A 22,746-nucleotide genomic window follows, 5' to 3' on the forward strand; every position below is an offset into this window, starting at 1 on the left:
GGTGGTGGTGATAGTAGCAGTGGTGGTGTTGGTGGTGGTGATAGTAGCAGTGGCAGTGTTGGTAGTGGTGATAGTAGCAGTGGTGGTGTTGGTGGTGGTGATAGCAGTGATGATTGTAGTGGTGGTGATAAAGACAGAGGTGGTGGTGCGGCAGTGTCAAAGTACCGTGGTCTTGTATTATAGGTGGGGTAGTAGTGGTGGTAATGTTGTTGTGTTAGAAGTGGGGTACTACTGGTGGTAATATTGTTGGGGTGGTAGTGGCAGAGGTAGTAGTGGCAATGGTGGTAGTGGTTTGTGGTAGTGGTAGTAATGATGGTTAGCAGTGGGGTAGTAGTGGTAGTGGTGGGTATGTTGGTAGGGGTGGTGGTGGTAGTGATGGTGGTTAGTGGTGGAGGTAGCAGTGGTAGTGGTAGGAATGTTGGTAGGGGTGATGGGGTAGTGACGATGGTTGGTGGTGGGGGGTAGTGGGGGAATAGTGGTAGTTGTTCTTAGTGTGGTGGTAGTGTGTGTGTAGTTGTATGTGTGTGTGTGTCTGTGTGCATGTGTGTGTGTGTGTGTACTCACCGAACTGCACTCAACTGTGGTTGCAGAGGTCGAGTCATAGCTCCTGGCCCCCCGCCTCTTCACTGATCGCTACTAGGTGTGTGTGTGTGTGTGTGTGTGTGTGTGTGTGTGTGTGTGTGTGTGTGTGTGTGTGTGTGTGTGTATCTTTGTATGAATGTATGTATGCATATGTGAGTGTAGATGTATGTACTCACTTATTTGTGGTTGCAGGGTCGAGTCTCAGCTCCTGGCCCCCTGTGTGTATGTGTGTGTTATTTGTATGTATGTATGTATGTATGTATGTATGTACGTATATATATATGTATGTGTGTATGTATGTATGTATGTATGTATGTATGTATGTATGTATGTATGTATGCATGTGAGTGTATGTTCATACGTGTGTAAAATACACATGCGTGTGTACACCAGCATGTGTACAACTGTTAGAGCGTACACACGCACGCGTGTGTACAACAATAAGGGCGTAAACACGTGTACATGTGCTTAACAAGTACAAACAATTACACTCACGACTAACAACAGTCTACTTTAATACAAACAATATTATACTAGCAGACAACCCTCAAGACGTCACACGCTGTAGTGACGTCAAAAGAAAAGCCTCATGACGTAACACGTTGTTAGTGACGTCACAACACAAATCTCATGACGTCACGTTAACGGTGACGTCAGCAGACCATTATTAGTAAAGAAACAAAACAAATGAGAGAGAAGAAAACATGAAGACAAAAACAAACATTTTGATAATAATAGTGAGAGAGAAGATGATTAATGTTATAATAATTTATCCTTTGATGACCACAACTACCACAACTACCACAACTACCACAACTACCACAACTACCACAACTACCACAACTACCACAACTACCACAACTACCACAACTACCACAACTACCACTACTACCACTACTACCACTACTACCACAACTACCACAACTACCACAACTACCACAACTACCACTACTACCACAACTACCACTACTACCACTACTACCACAACTACCACTACTACCACAACTACCACTACTACCACTACTACCACAACTACCACTACTACCACAACTACCACAACTACCACAACTACCACAACTACCACAACTACCACAACTACCACTACTACCACAACTACCACTACTACCACAACTACCACTACTACCACTACTACCACAACTACCACTACTACCACAACTACCACAACTACCACAACTACCACAACTACCACAACTACCACTACTACCACAACTACCACTACTACCACTACTACCACAACTACCACTACTACCACAACTACCACAACTACCACAACTACCACAACTACCACAACTACCACAACTACCACTACTACCACAACTACCACTACTACCACTACTACCACAACTACCACAACTACCACAACTACCACAACTACCACAACTACCACAACTACCACAACTACCACTACTACCACAACTACCACAACTACCACAACTACCACAACTACCACAACTACCACAACTACCACAACTACCACTACTACCACTACTACCACTACTACCACAACTACCACAACTACCACAACTACCACAACTACCACAACTACCACTACTACCACAACTACCACAACTACCACTACTACCACAACTACCACAACTACCACAACTACCACAACTACCACAACTACCACAACTACCACTACTACCACAACTACCACTACTACCACTACTACCACAACTACCACAACTACCACAACTACCACAACTACCACTACTACCACTACTACCACAACTACCACAACTACCACAACTACCACTACTACCACAATTACCATAACTACCACAACTACCACAACTACCACAACTACCACAACTACCACTACTACCACTACTACCACAACTACCACAACTACCACAACTACCACAACTACCACAACTACCACAACTACCACTACTACCACTACTACCACAACTACCACAACTACCACAACTACCACTACTACCACAATTACCATAACTACCACAACTACCACAACTACCACAACTACCACAACTACCACTACTACCACAACTACCACAACTACCACAACTACCACAACTACCACAACTACCACAACTACCACTACTACCACAACTACCACAACTACCACAACTACCACTACTACCACAATTACCATAACTACCACAACTACCACAACTACCACAACTACCACAACTACCATAACTACCACAACTACCACAACTACCACTACTACCACAACTACCACAACTACCACAACTACCACAACTACCACAACTACCACTACTACCACAACTACCACAATTACCATAACTACCACAACTACCACAACTACCACAACTACCACAACTACCATAACTACCACAACTACCACAACTACCACTACTACCACAACTACCACAATTACCATAACTACCACAACTACCACAACTACCACTACTACCACAACTACCACAACTACCATAACTACCACAACTACCACTACTACCACAACTACCACAACTACCATAACTACCACAACTACCACAACTACCACTACTACCACAACTACCACAACTACCATAACTACCACAACTACCACAACTACCACTACTACCACAACTACCACAACTACCATAACTACCACAACTACCACAACTACCACTACTACCACTACTACCATAACTACCACAACTACCACAACTACCACTACTACCACTACTACCACAACTACCACAACTACCACAACTACCACAACTACCACTACTACCACTACTACCACAACTACCACTACTACCACAACTACCACAACTACCACAACTACCACTACTACCACTACTACCACAACTACCACTACTACCACAACTACCACTACTACCACTACTACCACAACTACCACAACTACCACAACTACCACTACTACCACAACTACCACAACTACCACTACTACCACAAGCCTTCACCATTGCCACTGGTACCTGCCTGCCACTAATCACCCTACTTAACCTGCCACCACCTACTACCACTACCACCTACTGCTTGCCACTGCCCACCTGCCACTGCTGCTAACTGCCACCTACCTACCTGCCATTACTACCACTACTACCACCTACTACCACCTAACTGCCACTTGCTACCAACTGCCACTACAATGCCACCTAATGCCATTACTGCCACTACTACCTATACCATAACACTGGCCTTCTACCTACTACCTACTATCCACTGCCATTACTACCAATTACCTACCAACTACCAATGCTACCCACTACTCCCATTACCTGCCCCACCACTACCTACTTACCACTACTAATTTCCACCTTCCATCAACTTACCACCTTACCATACCACCTGCCACCTACTACCACTACCTACTACTGCCACTACCGCCAACTACCACCTACCATCACTCACCACTACTAACCTACCAACTACCTATGACTACCACCAACCTCCACTGCCAGTACTACCACTGCCACCACTACCACTTCCACGACTACCACTATTACCATTATCACCACTAGCGCTACCACCACTACCACTACTACCACTACTACCACTACTACCACTACCATCAGTACCACTACTACCACTACTACTACTACCACCACTACCACCACTACCACCACTACCACTACTACCACTGCCATCACTACCACTACCACCACTACCACTGCCACCACTACCACCACTACCACTGCCACCACTACCACCACTACCACTGCCACCACTACCACCACTACCACTACCACCACTACCACTGCTACCACTACCACGACTACCACTACCACCACTACCACCACTACCACCGCTACCACTAACTCCACTACCACTACCACTACCACTACCACCATCACCACTATTACCACTGCCACCACTACCACTACTACCACTACCAGTACTACCACTACCACTACCACCACTATCACAACTACCACCACTACCTCCGTTGATGAACGATTCTTTATGTAACACTACCACTATTCCTACCTCTACTAATACCACTGCTATCACCATCACCATTACCACCATCACCACTATCAAAACCTCTACTACCACCACTACAAATACCACCACCATTACCACCACCATCTCCCCTTCCACTGTCACCTTCAATACCACCATAACCACCACTATCACCATCAATACCTCCATCACCATCACTATCACAACCCTCACTACGAACTCCACTTCAAATATCACCACTACCATCTCCTCCAATGCAACCATCACCACCACAACCACCACCTTTACCACCACCATGACGGCCACCATCATTACAACTACCACCACATCCCAAATACCACCACCCCTACAACTACCATTATCGCCACAATTACTACAACCATCATCACAACTAGGACCATCACGACAACTACATCCATCACAACTACAAACATTACAACTGCCACCCTCGCTCGCACTACCACCATTACCACCACTAAAACTACAGTCACTCAAATATTTGCAGGGTAACTATAATGTTGTGGTGATGGGTAACTATAATGTTGTGGTGATGGTAACTATAATGTTGTGGTGATGGTAACTATAATGTTGTGGTGATGGTAACTATAATGTTGTGGTGATGGGTAACTGTAATGTTGTGGTGATGGTAACTATAATGTTGTGGTGATGGTAACTATAATGTTGTGGTGATGGTAACTATAATGTTGTGGTGATGGTAACTATAATGTTGTGGTGATGGTAACTATAATGTTGTGGTGATGGGTAACTGTAATGTTGTGGTGATGGTAACTATAATGTTGTGGTGATGGTAACTATAATGTTGTGGTGATGGTAACTATAATGTTGTGGTGATGGTAACTATAATGTTGTGGTGATGGTAACTATAATGTTGTGGTGATGGGTAACTGTAATGTTGTGGTGATGGTAACTATAATGTTGTGGTGATGGTAACTATAATGTTGTGGTGATGGTAACTATAATGTTGTGGTGATGGTAACTATAATGTTGTGGTGATGGGTAACTGTAATGTTGTGGTGATGGTAACTATAATGTTGTGGTGATGGTAACTATAATGTTGTGGTGAGGGTAACTATAATGTTGTAGTGATGGGTAACTATAATGTTGTGGTGATGGTAACTATAATGTTGTGGTGATGGTAACTGTAATGTTGTGGTGATGGTAACTATAATGTTGTGGTGATGGTAACTATAATGTTGTGGTGATGGTAACTATAATGTTGTGGTGATGGTAACTATAATGTTGTGGTGAGGGTAACTATAATGTTGTAGTGATGGGTAACTATAATGTTGTGGTGATGGTAACTATAATGTTGTGGTGAGGGTAACTATAATGTTGTAGTGATGGGTAACTATAATGTTGTGGTGATGGTAACTAAAATGTTGTGGTGATGGTAACTATAATGTTGTGGTGATGGGTAACTATAATGTTGTGGTGATGGTAACTATAATGTTGTGACGATGGTAACTATAATGTTGTGGTGATGGTAACTATAATGTTGTGGTGATGGTAACTATAATGTAACTATAATGTTGTGGTGATGGTAACTATAATGTTGTGGTGATGGTAACTATAATGTTGTGGTGATGGGTAACTATAATGTTGTGGTGATGGTAACTATAATGTTGTGGTGATGGTAACTATAATGTTGTGGTGATGGTAACTATAATGTTGTGGTGATGGTAACTATAATGTTGTGGTGATGGTAACTATAATGTTGTGGTGATGGTAACTATAATGTTGTGGTGATGGTAACTATAATGTTGTGGTGATGGTAACTATAATGTTGTGGTGATGGTAACTATAATGTTGTGGTGATGGTAACTATAATGTTGTGGTGATGGTAACTATAATGTTGTGGTGATGGTAACTATAATGTTGTGGTGATGGGTAACTATAATGTTGTGGTGATGGTAACTATAATGTTGTGGTGATGGTAACTATAATGTTGTGGTGATGGTAACTATAATGTTGTGGTGATGGGTAACTATAATGTTGTGGTGATGGGTAACTATAATGTTGTGGTGATGGTAACTATAATGTTGTGGTGATGGGTTGTGGTGATGGTAACTATAATGTTGTGGTGATGGTAACTATAATGTTGTGGTGATGGTAACTATAATGTTGTGGTGATGGTAACTATAATGTTGTGGTGATGGTAACTATAATGTTGTGGTGATGGTAACTATAATGTTGTGGTGATGGTAACTATAATGTTGTGGTGATGGTAACTATAATGTTGTGGTGATGGTAACTATAATGTTGTGGTGATGGTAACTATAATGTTGTGGTGATGGTAACTATAATGTTGTGGTGATGGTAACTATAATGTTGTGGTGATGGTAACTATAATGTTGTGGTGATGGTAACTATAATGTTGTGGTGATGGTAACTATAATGTTGTGGTGATGGGTAACTATAATGTTGTGGTGATGGTAACTATAATGTTGTGGTGATGGTAACTATAATGTTGTGGTGATGGTAACTATAATGTTGTGGTGATGGTAACTATAATGTTGTGGTGATGGGTAACTATAATGTTGTGGTGATGGTAACTATAATGTTGTGGTGATGGTAACTATAATGTTGTGGTGATGGTAACTATAATGTTGTGGTGATGGTAACTATAATGTTGTGGTGATGGTAACTATAATGTTGTGGTGATGGTAACTATAATGTTGTGGTGATGGTAACTATAATGTTGTGGTGATGGTAACTATAATGTTGTGGTGATGGTAACTATAATGTTGTGGTGATGGTAACTATAATGTTGTGGTGATGGTAACTATAATGTTGTGGTGATGGTAACTATAATGTTGTGGTGATGGTAACTATAATGTTGTGGTGATGGTAACTATAATGTTGTGGTGATGGTAACTATAATGTTGTGGTGATGGTAACTATAATGTTGTGGTGATGGTAACTATAATGTAACTATAATGTTGTGGTGATGGTAACTATAATGTTGTGGTGATGGTAACTAGAATGTTGTGGTGATGGTAACTATAATGTTGTGGTGATGGTAACTATAATGTATGGTAACTATAATGTTGTGTATGGTAACTATAATGTTGTGGTGATGGTAACTATAATGTTGTGGTGATGGTAACTATAATGTTGTGGTGATGGTAACTATAATGTTGTGGTGATGGTAACTATAATGTTGTGGTGATGGTAACTATAATGTTGTGATGGTAACTATAATGTTGTGGTGATGGTAACTATAATGTTGTGGTGATGGGTAACTATAATGTTGTGGTGATGGTAACTATAATGTTGTGGTGATGGTAACTATAATGTTGTGGTGATGGTAACTATAATGTTGTGGTGATGGTAACTATAATGTTGTGGTGATGGTAACTATAATGTTGTGGTGATGGTAACTATAATGTTGTGGTGATGGTAATTATAATGTTGTGGTGATGGTAACTATAATGTTGTGGTGATGGTGATAACTATAATGTTGTGGTGATGGGTACCTATAATGTTGTGGTGATGGTAACTATAATGTTGTGGTGATGGTAACTATAATGTTGTGGTGATGGTAACTATAATGTTGTGGTGATGGTAACTATAATGTTGTGGTGATGGTAACTATAATGTTGTGGTGATGGTAACTATAATGTTGTGGTGATGGTAACTATAATGTTGTGGTGATGGTAACTATAATGTTGTGGTGATGGTAACTATAATGTTGTGGTGATGGTAACTATAATGTTGTGGTGATGGTAACTATAATGTTGTGGTGATGGTAACTATAATGTTGTGGTGATGGTAACTATAATGTTGTGGTGATGGTAACTATAATGTTGTGATGGTAACTATAATGATGGTAACTATAATGTTGTGGTGATGGTAACTATAATGTTGTGGTGATGGTAACTATAATGTTGTGGTGATGGTAACTATAATGTTGTGGTGATGGTAACTATAATGTTGTGGTGATGGTAACTATAATGTTGTGGTGATGGTAACTATAATGTTGTGGTGATGGTAACTATAATGTTGTGGTGATGGTAACTATAATGTTGTGGTGATGGTAACTATAATGTTGTGGTGATGGTAACTATAATGTTGTGGTGATGGTAACTATAATGTTGTGGTGATGGTAACTATAATGTTGTGGTGATGGTAACTATAATGTTGTGGTGATGGTAACTATAATGTTGTGGTGATGGTAACTATAATGTTGTGGTGATGGTAACTATAATGTTGTGGTGATGGTAACTATAATGTTGTGGTGATGGTAACTATAATGTTGTGGTGATGGTAACTATAATGTTGTGGTGATGGTAACTATAATGTTGTGGTGATGGTAACTATAATGTTGTGGTGATGGTAACTATAATGTTGTGGTGATGGTAACTATAATGTTGTGGTGATGGTAACTATAATGTTGTGGTGATGGTAACTATAATGTTGTGGTGATGGTAACTATAATGTTGTGGTGATGGTAACTATAATGTTGTGGTGATGGTAACTATAATGTTGTGGTGATGGTAACTATAATGTTGTGGTGATGGTAACTATAATGTTGTGGTGATGGTAACTATAATGTTGTGGTGATTGTAAGTATAATGTTTTGGTGATATAATGTTGTATCTATATTGTTGTGGTGATGGTAACTATAATGTTGTGGTGATGGTAACTATAATGTTGTGGTGATGGTAACTATAATGTTGTGGTGATGGTAACTATAATGTTGTGGTGATGGTAACTATAATGTTGTGGTGATGGTAACTATAATGTTGTGGTGATGGTAACTATAATGTTGTGGTGATGGTAACTATAATGTTGTGGTGATGGTAACTATAATGTTGTGGTGATGGTAACTATAATGTTGTGGTGATGGTAACTATAATGTTGTGGTGATGGTAACTATAATGTTGTGGTGATGGTAACTATAATGTTGTGGTGATGGTAACTATAATGTTGTGGTGATGGTAACTATAATGTTGTGGTGATGGTAACTATAATGTTGTGGTGATGGTAACTATAATGTTGTGGTGATGGTAACTATAATGTTGTGGTGATGGTAACTATAATGTTGTGGTGATGGTAACTATAATGTTGTGGTGATGGTAACTATAATGTTGTGGTGATGGTAACTATAATGGTGATGGTAACTATAATGTTGTGGTGATGGTAACTATAATGTTGTGGTGATGGTAACTATAATGTTGTGGTGATGGTAACTATAATGTTGTGGTGATGGTAACTATAATGTTGTGGTGATGGTAACTATAATGTTGTGGTGATGGTAACTATAATTTTGTGGTGATGGTAACTATAATGTTGTGGTGATGGTAACTATAATGTTGTGGTGATGGTAACTATAATGTTGTGGTGATGGTAACTATAATGTTGTGGTGATGGTAACTATAATGTTGTGGTGATGGTAACTATAATGTTGTGGTGATGGTAACTATAATGTTGTGGTGATGGTAACTATAATGTTGTGGTGATGGTAACTATAATGTTGTGGTGATGGTAACTATAATGTTGTGGTGATGGTAACTATAATGTTGTGGTGATGGTAACTATAATGTTGTGGTGATGGTAACTATAATGTTGTGGTGATGGTAACTATAATGTTGTGGTGATGGTAACTATAATGTTGTGGTGATGGTAACTATAATGGTTGTAGTGATGGTAACTATAATGTTGTGGTGATGGTAACTATAATGTTGTGGTGATGGTAACTATAATGTTGTGGTGATGGTAACTATAATGTTGTGGTGATGGTAACTATAATGTTGTGGTGATGGTAACTATAATGTTGTGGTGATGGTAACTATAATGTTGTGGTGATGGTAACTATAATGTTGTGGTGATGGTAACTATAATGTTGTGGTGATGGTAACTATAATGTTGTGGTGATGGTAACTATAATGTTGTGGTGATGGTAACTATAATGTTGTGGTGATGGTAACTATAATGTTGTGGTGATGGTAACTATAATGTATGGTAACTATAATGTTGTGGTGATAATAACTATAATGTTGTGGTGATGGTAACTATGTTGTGGTGAATAACTATAATGTTGTGGTGATGGTAACTATAATGTTGTGGTGATGGTAACTATAATGTTGTGGTGATGGTATATAATGTTGTGGTGATGGTAACTATAATGTTGTGGTGATGTAACTATAATGTTGTGGTGATGGTAACTATAATGTTGTGGTGATGGTAACTATAATGTTGTGGTGATGGTAACTATAATGTTGTGGTGATGGGTAACTATAATGTTGTGGTGATGGTAACTATAATGTTGTATGGTACTATAATGTTGTGGTGATGGGTAACTATAATGTTGTGGTGATGGTAACTATAATGTTGTGGTGATGGTAACTATAATGTTGTGGTGATGGTAACTATAATGTTGTGGTGATGGTAACTATAATGTTGTGGTGATGGTAACTATAATGTTGTGGTGATGGGTAACTATAATGTTGTGGTGATGGTAACTATAATGTTGTGGTGATGGTAACTATAATGTTGTGGTGATAATAACTATAATGTTGTGGTGATGGTAACTATAATGTTGTGGTGATGGTAACTATAATGTTGTGGTGATGGTAACTATAATGTTGTGGTGATGGTAACTATAATGTTGTGGTGATAATAACTATAATGTTGTGGTGATGGTAACTATAATGTTGTGGTGATGGTAACTATAATGTTGTGGTGATGGTAACTATAATGTTGTGGTGATATAATGTTGTAACTATAATGTTGTGGTGATGGTAACTATAATGTTGTGGTGATGGTAACTATAATGTTGTGGTGATGGGTAACTATAATGTTGTGGTGATGGTAACTATAATGTTGTGGTGATGGTAACTATAATGTTGTGGTGATGGTAACTATAATGTTGTGGTGATGGTAACTATAATGTTGTGGTGATGGTAACTATAATGTTGTGGTGATGGTAACTATAATGTTGTGGTGATGGGTAACTATAATGTTGTGGTGATGGTAACTATAATGTTGTGGTGATGGTAACTATAATGTTGTGGTGATGGTAACTATAATGTTGTGGTGATGGTAACTATAATGTTGTGGTGATGGGTAACTATAATGTTGTGGTGATGGTAACTATAATGTTGTGGTGATGGTAACTATAATGTTGTGGTGATGGGTAACTATAATGTTGTGGTGATGGTAACTATAATGTTGTGGTGATGGTAACTATAATGTTGTGGTGATGGTAACTATAATGTTGTGGTGATGGTAACTATAATGTTGTGGTGATGGTAACTATAATGTTGTGGTGATGGTAACTATAATGTTGTGGTGATGGTAACTATAATGTTGTGGTGATGGTAACTATAATGTTGTGGTGATGGTAACTATAATGTTGTGGTGATGGTAACTATAATGTTGTGGTGATGGTAACTATAATGTTGTGGTGATGGTAACTATAATGTTGTGGTGATGGTAACTATAATGTTGTGGTGATGGTAACTATAATGTTGTGGTGATGGTAACTATAATGTTGTGGTGATGGTAACTATAATGTTGTGGTGATGGTAACTATAATGTTGTGGTGATGGTAACTATAATGTTGTGGTGATGGTAACTATAATGTTGTGGTGATGGTAACTTTAATGTTGTGGTGATGGTAACTGTTGTGGTGATGGTAAGTATAACGTTGTGGTGATGGGTAACTATAATGTTGTGGTGATGGTAACTATAATGTTGTGGTGATGGTAACTATAATGTTGTGGTGATGGTAACTATAATGTTGTGGTGATGGTAACTATAATGTTGTGGTGATGGGTAACTATAATGTTGTGGTGATGGTAACTATAATGTTGTGGTGATGGTAACTATAATGTTGTGGTGATGGTAACTATAATGTTGTGGTGATGGTAACTATAATGTTGTGGTGATGGTAACTATAATGTTGTGGTGATGGTAACTATAATGTTGTGGTGATGGGTAACTATAATGTTGTGGTGATGGGTAACTATAATGTTGTGGTGATGGTAACTATAATGTTGTGGTGATGGTAACTATAATGTTGTGGTGATGGTAACTATAATGTTGTGGTGATGGTAACTATAATGTTGTGGTGATGGTAACTATAATGTTGTGGTGATGGGTAACTATAATGTTGTGGTGATGGTAACTATAATGTTGTGGTGATGGGTAACTATAATGTTGTGGTGATGGTAACTATAATGTTGTGGTGATGGTAACTATAATGTTGTGGTGATGGTAACTATAATGTTGTGGTGATGGTAACTATAATGTTGTGGTGATGGTAACTATAATGTTGTGGTGATGGTAACTATAATGTTGTGGTGATGGTAACTATAATGTTGTGGTGATGGTAACTATAATGTTGTGGTGATGGTAACTATAATGTTGTGGTGATGGTAACTATAATGTTGTGGTGATGGTAACTATAATGTTGTGGTGATGGTAACTATAATGTTGTGGTGATGGTAACTATAATGTTGTGGTGATGGTAACTATAATGTTGTGGTGATGGTAACTATAATGTTGTGGTGATGGTAACTATAATGTTGTGGTGATGGTAACTATAATGTTGTGGTGATGGTAACTATAATGTTGTGGTGATGGTAACTATAATGTTGTGGTGATGGTAACTATAATGTTGTGGTGATGGTAACTATAATGTTGTGGTGATGGGTAACTATAATGTTGTGGTGATGGGTAACTATAATGTTGTGGTGATGGTAACTATAATGTTGTGGTGATGGTAACTATAATGTTGTGGTGATGGTAACTATAATGTTGTGGTGATGGTAACTATAATGTTGTGGTGATGGTAACTATAATGTTGTGGTGATGGTAACTATAATGTTGTGGTGATGGTAACTATAATGTTGTGGTGATGGTAACTATAATGTTGTGGTGATGGTAACTATAATGTTGTGGTGATGGTAACTATAATGTTGTGGTGATGGTAACTATAATGTTGTGGTGATGGTAACTATAATGTTGTGGTGATGGTAACTATAATGTTGTGGTGATGGTAACTATAATGTTGTGGTGATGGTAACTATAATGTTGTGGTGATGGTAACTATAATGTTGTAGTGATGGTAACTATAATGTTGTGGTGATGGTAACTATAATGTTGTGGTTGTGGTGATGGTAACTATAATGTTGTGGTGATGTTGTGGTGATGGTACTATAATGTTGTGATGGTAACTATAATGTTGTGGTGATGGTAACTATAATGTTGTGGTGATGTTGTGGTGATGGTAACTATAATGTACTATAATGTTGTGGTGATGGTAACTATAATGTTTTGTTGATGGTAACTATAATGTTGTGGTGATGGTAACTATAATGTTGTGGTGATGTTGTAACTATAATGTTGTGGTGATGGTAACTATAATGTTGTGGTGATGGTAACTATAATGTTGTGGTGATGGTAACTATAATGTTGTGGTGATGGTAACTATAATGTTGTGGTGATGTTGTGGTGATGGTAACTATAATGTTGTGGTGATGGTAACTATAATGTTGTGGTGATGGTAACTATAATGTTGTGGTGATGGTAACTATAATGTTGTGGTGATGGTAACTATAATGTTGTGGTGATGGTAACTATAATGTTGTGGTGATGGTAACTATAATATGGTAACTATAATGTTGTGGTGATGGTAACTATAATGTTGTGGTGATATAATGTTGTGGTGATGGTAACTATAATGTTGTGGTGATGGTAACTATAATGTTGTGGTGATGGTAACTATAATGTTGTGGTGATGGTAACTATAATGTTGTGGTGATGGTAACTATAATGTTGTGGTGATGGGTAACTATAATGTTGTGGTGATGGTAACTATAATGTTGTGGTGATGGGTAACTATAATGTTGTGGTGATGGTAACTATAATGTTGTGGTGATGGTAACTATAATGTTGTGGTGATGGTAACTATAATGTTGTGGTGATGGTAACTATAATGTTGTGGTGATGGTAACTATAATGTTGTGGTGATGGTAACTATAATGTTGTGGTGATGGTAACTATAATGTTGTGGTGATGGTAACTATAATGTTGTGGTGATGGTAACTATAATGTTGTGGTGATGGTAACTATAATGTTGTGGTGATGGTAACTATAATGTTGTGGTGATGGTAACTATAATGTTGTGGTGATGGTAACTATAATGTTGTGGTGATGGTAACTATAATGTTGTGGTGATGGTAACTATAATGTTGTGGTGATGGTAACTATAATGTTGTGGTGATGGTAACTATAATGTTGTGGTGATGGTAACTATAATGTTGTGGTGATGGTAACTATAATGTTGTGGTGATGGTAACTATAATGTTGTGGTGATGGTAACTATAATGTTGTGGTGATGGGTAACTATAATGTTGTGGTGATGGTAACTATAATGTTGTGGTGATGGTAACTATAATGTTGTGATGGTAACTATAATGTTGTGGTGATGGTAACTATAATGTTGTGGTGATGGTAACTATAATGTTGTGGTGATGGTAACTATAATGTTGTGGTGATGGTAACTATAATGTTGTGGTGATGGTAACTATAATGTTGTGGTGATGGTAACTATAATGTTGTGGTGATGGTAACTATAATGTTGTGGTGATGGTAACTATAATGTTGTGGTGATGGTAACTATAATGTTGTGGTGATGGTAACTATAATGTTGTGGTGATGGTAACTATAATTGTGTGGTGAAGGTAACTAATGTTGTGGTGATGGTAACTATAATGTTGTGGTGATGGTAACTATAATGTTGTGGTGATGGTAACTATAATGTTGTGGTGATGGTAACTATAATGTTGTGGTGATGGTAACTATAATGTTGTGGTGATGGTAACTATAATGTTGTGGTGATGGTAACTATAATGTTGTGGTGATGGTAACTATAATGTTGTGGTGATGGTAACTATAATGTTGTGGTGATGGTAACTATAATGTTGTGGTGATGGTAACTATAATGTTGTGGTGATGGTAACTATAATTTTTTTGTGGTGATGGTGATAACTATAATGTTGTGGTGATGGTAACTATAATGTTGTGGTGATGGTAACTATAATGTTGTGGTGATGGTAACTATAATGTTGTGGTGATGGTAACTATAATGTTGTGGTGATGGGTAACTATAATGTTGTGGTGATGGTAACTATAATGTTGTGGCGATGGTAACTATAATCTTGTAGTGATGGTAACTATAATGTTGTGGTGATGGGTAACTATAATGTTGTGGTGATGGTAACTATAATGTTGTGGTGATGGTAACTATAATGTTGTGGTGATGGTAACTATAATGTTGTGGTGATGGTAACTATAATGTTGTGGTGATGGTAACTATAATGTTGTGGTGATGGTAACTATAATGTTGTGGTGATGGGTAACTATAATGTTGTGGTGATGGTAACTATAATGTTGTGGTGATGGTAACTATAATGTTGTGGTGATGGTAACTATAATGTTGTGGTGATGGTAACTATAATGTTGTGGTGATGGTAACTATAATGTTGTGGTGATGGTAACTATAATGTTGTGGTGATGGTAACTATAATGTTGTGGTGATGGTAACTATAATGTTGTGGTGATGGTAACTATAATGTTGTGGTGATGGTAACTATAATGTTGTGGTGATGGTAACTATAATGTTGTGGTGATGGTAACTATAATGTTGTGGTGATGGTAACTATAATGTTGTGGTGATGGTAACTATAATGTTGTGGTGATGGTAACTATAATGTTGTGGTGATGGTAACTATAATGTTGTGGTGATGGTAACTATAATGTTGTGGTGATGGTAACTATAATGTTGTGGTGATGGTAACTATAATGTTGTGGTGATGGTAACTATAATGTTGTGGTGATGGTAACTATAATGTTGTGGTGATGGTAACTATAATGTTGTGGTGATGGTAACTATAATGTTGTGGTGATGGTAACTATAATGTTGTGGTGATGGTAACTATAATGTTGTGGTGATGGTAACTATAATGTTGTGGTGATGGTAACTATAATGTTGTGGTGATGGTAACTATAATGTTGTGGTGATGGTAACTATAATGTTGTGGTGATGGTAACTATAATGTTGTGGTGATGGTAACTATAATGTTGTGGTGATGGTAACTATAATGTTGTGGTGATGGTAACTATAATGTTGTGGTGATGGTAACTATAATGTTGTGGTGATGGTAACTATAATGTTGTGGTGATGGTAACTATAATGTTGTGGTGATGGTAACTATAATGTTGTGGTGATGGTAACTATAATGTTGTGGTGATGGTAACTATAATGTTGTGGTGATGGTAACTATAATGTTGTGGTGATGGTAACTATAATGTTGTGGTGATGGTAACTATAATGTTGTGGTGATGGTAACTATAATGTTGTGGTGATGGTAACTATAATGTTGTGGTGATGGTAACTATAATGTTGTGGTGATGGTAACTATAATGTTGTGGTGATGGTAACTATAATGTTGTGGTGATGGTAACTATAATGTTGTGGTGATGGTAACTATAATGTTGTGGTGATGGTAACTATAATGTTGTGGTGATGGTAACTATAATGTTGTGGTGATGGTAACTATAATGTTGTGGTGATGGTAACTATAATGTTGTGGTGATGGTAACTATAATGTTGTGGTGATGGTAACTATAATGTTGTGGTGATGGTAACTATAATGTTGTGGTGATGGTAACTATAATGTTGTGGTGATGGTAACTATAATGTTGTGGTGATGGTAACTATAATGTTGTGGTGATGGTAACTATAATGTTGTGGTGATGGTAACTATAATGTTGTGGTGATGGTAACTATAATGTTGTGGTGATGGTGGTGATGGTACTATAATTTTGTGGTGATGGTAACTATAATGTTGTGGTGATGGTAACTATAATGTTGTGGTGATGGTAACTATAATGTTGTGGTGATGGTAACTATAATGTTGTGGTGATGGTAACTATAATGTTGTGGTGATGGTAACTATAATGTTGTGGTGATGGTAACTATAATGTTGTGGTGATGGTTGTGGTGATGGTAACTATAATGTTGTGGTGATGGTAACTATAATGTTGTGGTGATGGTAACTATAATGTTGTGGTAAACTATAATGTTGTGGTGATGGTAACTATAATGTTGTGGTGATGGTAACTATAATGTTGTGGTGATGGTAACTATAATGTTGTGGTGATGGTAACTATAATGTTGTGGTGATGGTAACTATAATGTTGTGGTGATGGTAACTATAATGTTGTGGTGATGGTAACTATAATGTTGTGGTGATGGTAACTATAATGTTGTGGTGATGGTAACTATAATGTTGTGGTGATGGTAACTATAATGTTGTGGTGATGGTAACTATAATGTTGTGGTGATGGTAACTATAATGTTGTGGTGATGGTAACTATAATGTTGTGGTGATGGTAACTATAATGTTGTGGTGATGGTAACTATAATGTTGTGGTGATGGTAACTATAATGTTGTGGTGATGGTAACTATAATGTTGTGGTGATGGTAACTATAATGTTGTGGTGATGGTAACTATAATGTTGTGGTGATGGTAACTATAATGTTGTGGTGATGGTAACTATAATGTTGTGGTGATGGTAACTATAATGTTGTGGTGATGGTAACTATAATGTTGTGGTGATGGTAACTATAATGTTGTGGTGATGGTAACTATAATGTTGTGGTGATGGTAACTATAATGTTGTGGTGATGGTAACTATAATGTTGTGGTGATGGGTAACTATAATGTTGTGGTGATGGTAACTATAATGTTGTGGTGATGGTAACTATAATGTTGTGGTGATGGTAACTATAATGTTGTGATGGTAACTATAATGTTGTGGTGATGGTAACTATAATGTTGTGGTGATGGTAACTATAATGTTGTGGTGATGGTAACTATAATGTTGTGGTGATGGTAATTATAATGTTGTGGTGATGGTAATTATAATGTTGTGGTGATGGTAACTATAATGTTGTGGCGATGGTAACTATAATCTTGTAGTGATGGTAACTATAATGTTGTGGTGATGGGTAACTATAATGTTGTGGTGATGGTAACTATAATGTTGTAGTGATGGTAACTATAATGTTGTGGTGATTGTATCTATAATGTTGTGGTGATGGTAACTATAATGTTGTGGTGATGGTAACTATAATGTTGTGATGGGTAACTATAATGTTGTGGTGATGGTAACTATAATGTTGTGGTGATGGTAACTATAATGTTGTGGTGATGGTAACTATAATGTTGTGGTGATGGGTAACTATAATGTTGTGGTGATGGTAACTATAATGTTGTGGTGATGGTAACTATAATGTTGTGGTGATGGTAACTATAATGTTGTGGTGATGGTAACTATAATGTTGTGGTGATGGTAACTATAATGTTGTGGTGATGGTAACTATAATGTTGTGGTGATGGTAACTATAATGTTGTGGTGATGGTAACTATAATGTTGTGGTGATGGTAACTATAATGTTGTGGTGATGGTAACTATAATGTTGTGGTGATGGTAACTATAATGTTGTGGTGATGGTAACTATAATGTTGTGGTGATGGTAACTATAATGTTGTGGTGATGGGTAACTATAATGTTGTGGTGATGGTAACTATAATGTTGTGGTGATGGTAACTATAATGTTGTGGTGATGGTAACTGTAATGTTGTGGTGATGGTAACTATAATGATGTGGTGATGGTAACTATAATGTTGTGGTGATGGTAACTATAATGTTGTGGTGATAATAACTATAATGTTGTGGTGATGGGTAACTGTAATGTTGTGGTGATGGTAACTATAATGTTGTGGTGATGGTAACTATAATGTTGTGGTGATGGTAACTATAATGTTGTGGTGATAATAACTATAATGTTGTGGTGATGGTAACTATAATGTTGTGGTGATGGTAACTATAATGTTGTGGTGATGGTAACTATAATGTTGTGGTGATGGTAACTATAATGTTGTGGTGATAATAACTATAATGTTGTGGTGATGGTAACTATAATGTTGTGGTGATGGTAACTATAATGTTGTGGTGATGGTAACTATAATGTTGTGGTGATGGTAACTATAATGTTGTGGTGATAATAACTATAATGTTGTGGTGATGGGTAACTATAATGTTGTGGTGATGGTAACTATAATGTTGTGGTGATGGTAACTATAATGTTGTGGTGATGGTAACTATAATGTTGTGGTGATGGTAACTATAATGTTGTGGTGATGGGTAACTATAATGTTGTGGTGATGGGTAACTATAATGTTGTGGTGATGGGTAACTATAATGTTCTATTGATGGGTAACTATAATGTTGTGGTGATGGTAACTATAATGTTGTGGTGATGGTAAGTATAACGTTGTGGTGATGGGTAACTATAATGTTGTGGTGATGGTAAGTATAACGTTGTGGTGATGGGTAACTATAATGTTGTGGTGATGGGTAACTATAATGTTGTGGTGATGGGTAACTATAATGTTGTGGTGATGGGTAACTATAATGTTGTGGTGATGGGTAACTATAATGTTGTGGTGATGGTAACTATAATGTTGTGGTGATGGTAACTATAATGTTGTGGTGATGGGTAACTATAATGTTGTGGTGATGGTAACTATAATGTTGTGGTGATGGGTAACTATAATGTTGTGGTGATGGTAACTATAATGTTGTAGTGATGGTAACTATAATGTTGTGGTGATGGTAACTATAATGTTGTGGTGATGGTAACTATAATGTTGTGGTGATGGTAACTATAATGTTGTGGTGATGGTAACTATAATGTTGTGGTGATGGTAACTATAATGTTGTGGTGATGGTAACTATAATGTTGTGGTGATGGTAACTATAATGTTGTGGTGATGGTAACTATAATGTTGTGGTGATGGTAACTATAATGTTGTGGTGATGGGTAACTATAATGTTGTGGTGATGGGTAACTATAATGTTGTGGTGATGGTAACTATAATGTTGTGGTGATGGTAACTATAATGTTGTGGTGATGGTAACTATAATGTTGTGGTGATGGTAAGTATAACGTTGTGGTGATGGGTAACTATAATGTTGTGGTGATGGTAACTATAATGTTGTGGTGATGGTAACTATAATGTTGTGGTGATGGTAACTATAACGTTGTGGTGATGGTAACTATAATGTTGTGGTGATGGGTAACTATAATGTTGTGGTGATGGTAACTATAATGTTGTGGTGATGGTAACTATAAAGTTGTGGTGATGGTAACTATAATGTTGTGGTGATGGTAACTATAATGTTGTGGTGATGGTAACTATAATGTTGTGGTGATGGTAACTATAATGTTGTGGTGATGGTAACTATAATGTTGTGGTGATGGGTAACTATAATGTTGTGGTGATGGGTAACTATAATGTTGTGGTGATGGTAACTATAATGTGGTGATGGTAACTATAATGTTGTGGTGATGGGTAACTATAATGTTGTGGTGATGGGTAACTATAATGTTGTGGTGATGGGTAACTATAATGTTGTGGAGATGGTAACTATAATGTTGTGGTGATGGTAACTATAATGTTGTGGTGATGGGTAACTATAATGTTGTGGTGATGGGTAACTATAATGTTGTGGTGATGGTAACTATAATGTTGTGGTGATGGTAACTATAATGTTGTGGTGATGGTAACTATAATGTTGTGGTGATGGGTAACTATAATGTTGTGGTGATGGTAACTATAATGTTGTGGTGATGGTAACTATAATGTTGTGGTGATGGTAACTATAATGTTGTGGTGATGGTAACTATAATGTTGTGGTAATGGTAACTATAATGTTGTGGTGATGGTAACTATAATGTTGTGGTGATGGTAACTATAACGTTGTGGTGATGGTAACTATAATGTTGTGGTGATGGTAACTATAATGTTGTGGTGATGGTAACTATAATGTTGTGGTGATGGTAACTATAATGTTGTGGTGATGGTAACTATAATGTTGTGGTGATGGTAACTATAATGTTGTGGTGATGGTAACTATAATGTTGTGGTGATGGTAACAATCATGTTGTGGTGATGGTAACTATAATGTTGTGGTGATGGTAACTATAATGTTGTGGTGATGGTAACTATAATGTTGTGGTGATGGTAACTATAATGTTGTGGTGATGGGTAACTATAATGTTGTGGTGATGGTAACTATAATGTTGTGGTGATGGTAACTATAACGTTGTGGTGATGGTAACTATAATGTTGTGGTGATGGGTAACTATAATGTTGTGGTGATGGTAACTATAATGTTGTGGTGATGGTAACTATAATGTTGTGGTGATGGTAACTATAATGTTGTGGTGATGGTAACTATAATGTTGTGGTGATGGTAACTATAATGTTGTGGTGATGGTAACTATAATGTTGTGGTGATGGTAACTATAATGTTGTGGTGATGGGTAACTATAATGTTGTGGTGATGGTAACTATAATGTTGTTGTGAGGGTAACTATAATGTTGTAGTGATGGGTAACTCTAATGTTGTGGTGATGGTAACTATAATGTTGTGGTGATGGTAACTATAATGTTGTGGTGATGGTAACTATAATGTTGTGGTGATGGTAACTATAATGTTGTGGTGATGGTAACTATAATGTTGTGGTGATGGTAACTATAATGTTGTGGTGATGGTAACTATAATGTTGTGGTGATGGTAACTATAATGTTGTGGTGATGGTAACTATAATGTTGTGGTGATGGTAACTATAATGTTGTGGTGATGGTAACTATAATGTTGTGGTGATGGGTAACTATAATGTTGTGGTGATGGTAACTATAATGTTGTGGTGATGGTAACTATAATGTTGTGGTGATGGGTAACTATAATGTTGTGGTGATGGGTAACTATAATGTTGTGGTGATGGGTGACTATAATGTTGTTGTGAGGGTAACTATAATGTTGTAGTGATGGGTAACTATAATGTTGTGGTGATGGTAACTATAATGTTGTGGTGATGGTAACTATAATGTTGTGGTGATGGTAACTATAATGTTGTGGTGATGGTAACTATAATGTTGTGGTGATGGTAACTATAATGTTGTGGTGATGGTAACTATAATGTTGTGGTGATGGTAACTATAATGTTGTGGTGATGGTAACTATAATGTTGTGGTGATGGGTAACTATAATGTTGTGGTGATGGGTAACTATAATGTTGTGGTGATGGGTAACTATAATGTTGTGGTGATGGTAACTATAATGTTGTGGTG

At 37.2% G+C, this 22,746-nt stretch overlaps 1 protein-coding gene across 1 annotated transcript in view; it reads right to left on the bottom strand.

Moving 5' to 3' along the window:
* LOC128689595 (uncharacterized) overlaps window positions 1-22,746 on the bottom strand; it is a 268,208-nt gene that overhangs the window by 145,413 nt on the left and 100,049 nt on the right. The gene's annotated exons all lie outside the window — the stretch shown is intronic.

Source organism: Cherax quadricarinatus, chromosome 22 (assembly GCF_038502225.1).
Source record: "Cherax quadricarinatus isolate ZL_2023a chromosome 22, ASM3850222v1, whole genome shotgun sequence".
NCBI lineage: Eukaryota > Metazoa > Arthropoda > Malacostraca > Decapoda > Parastacidae > Cherax > Cherax quadricarinatus.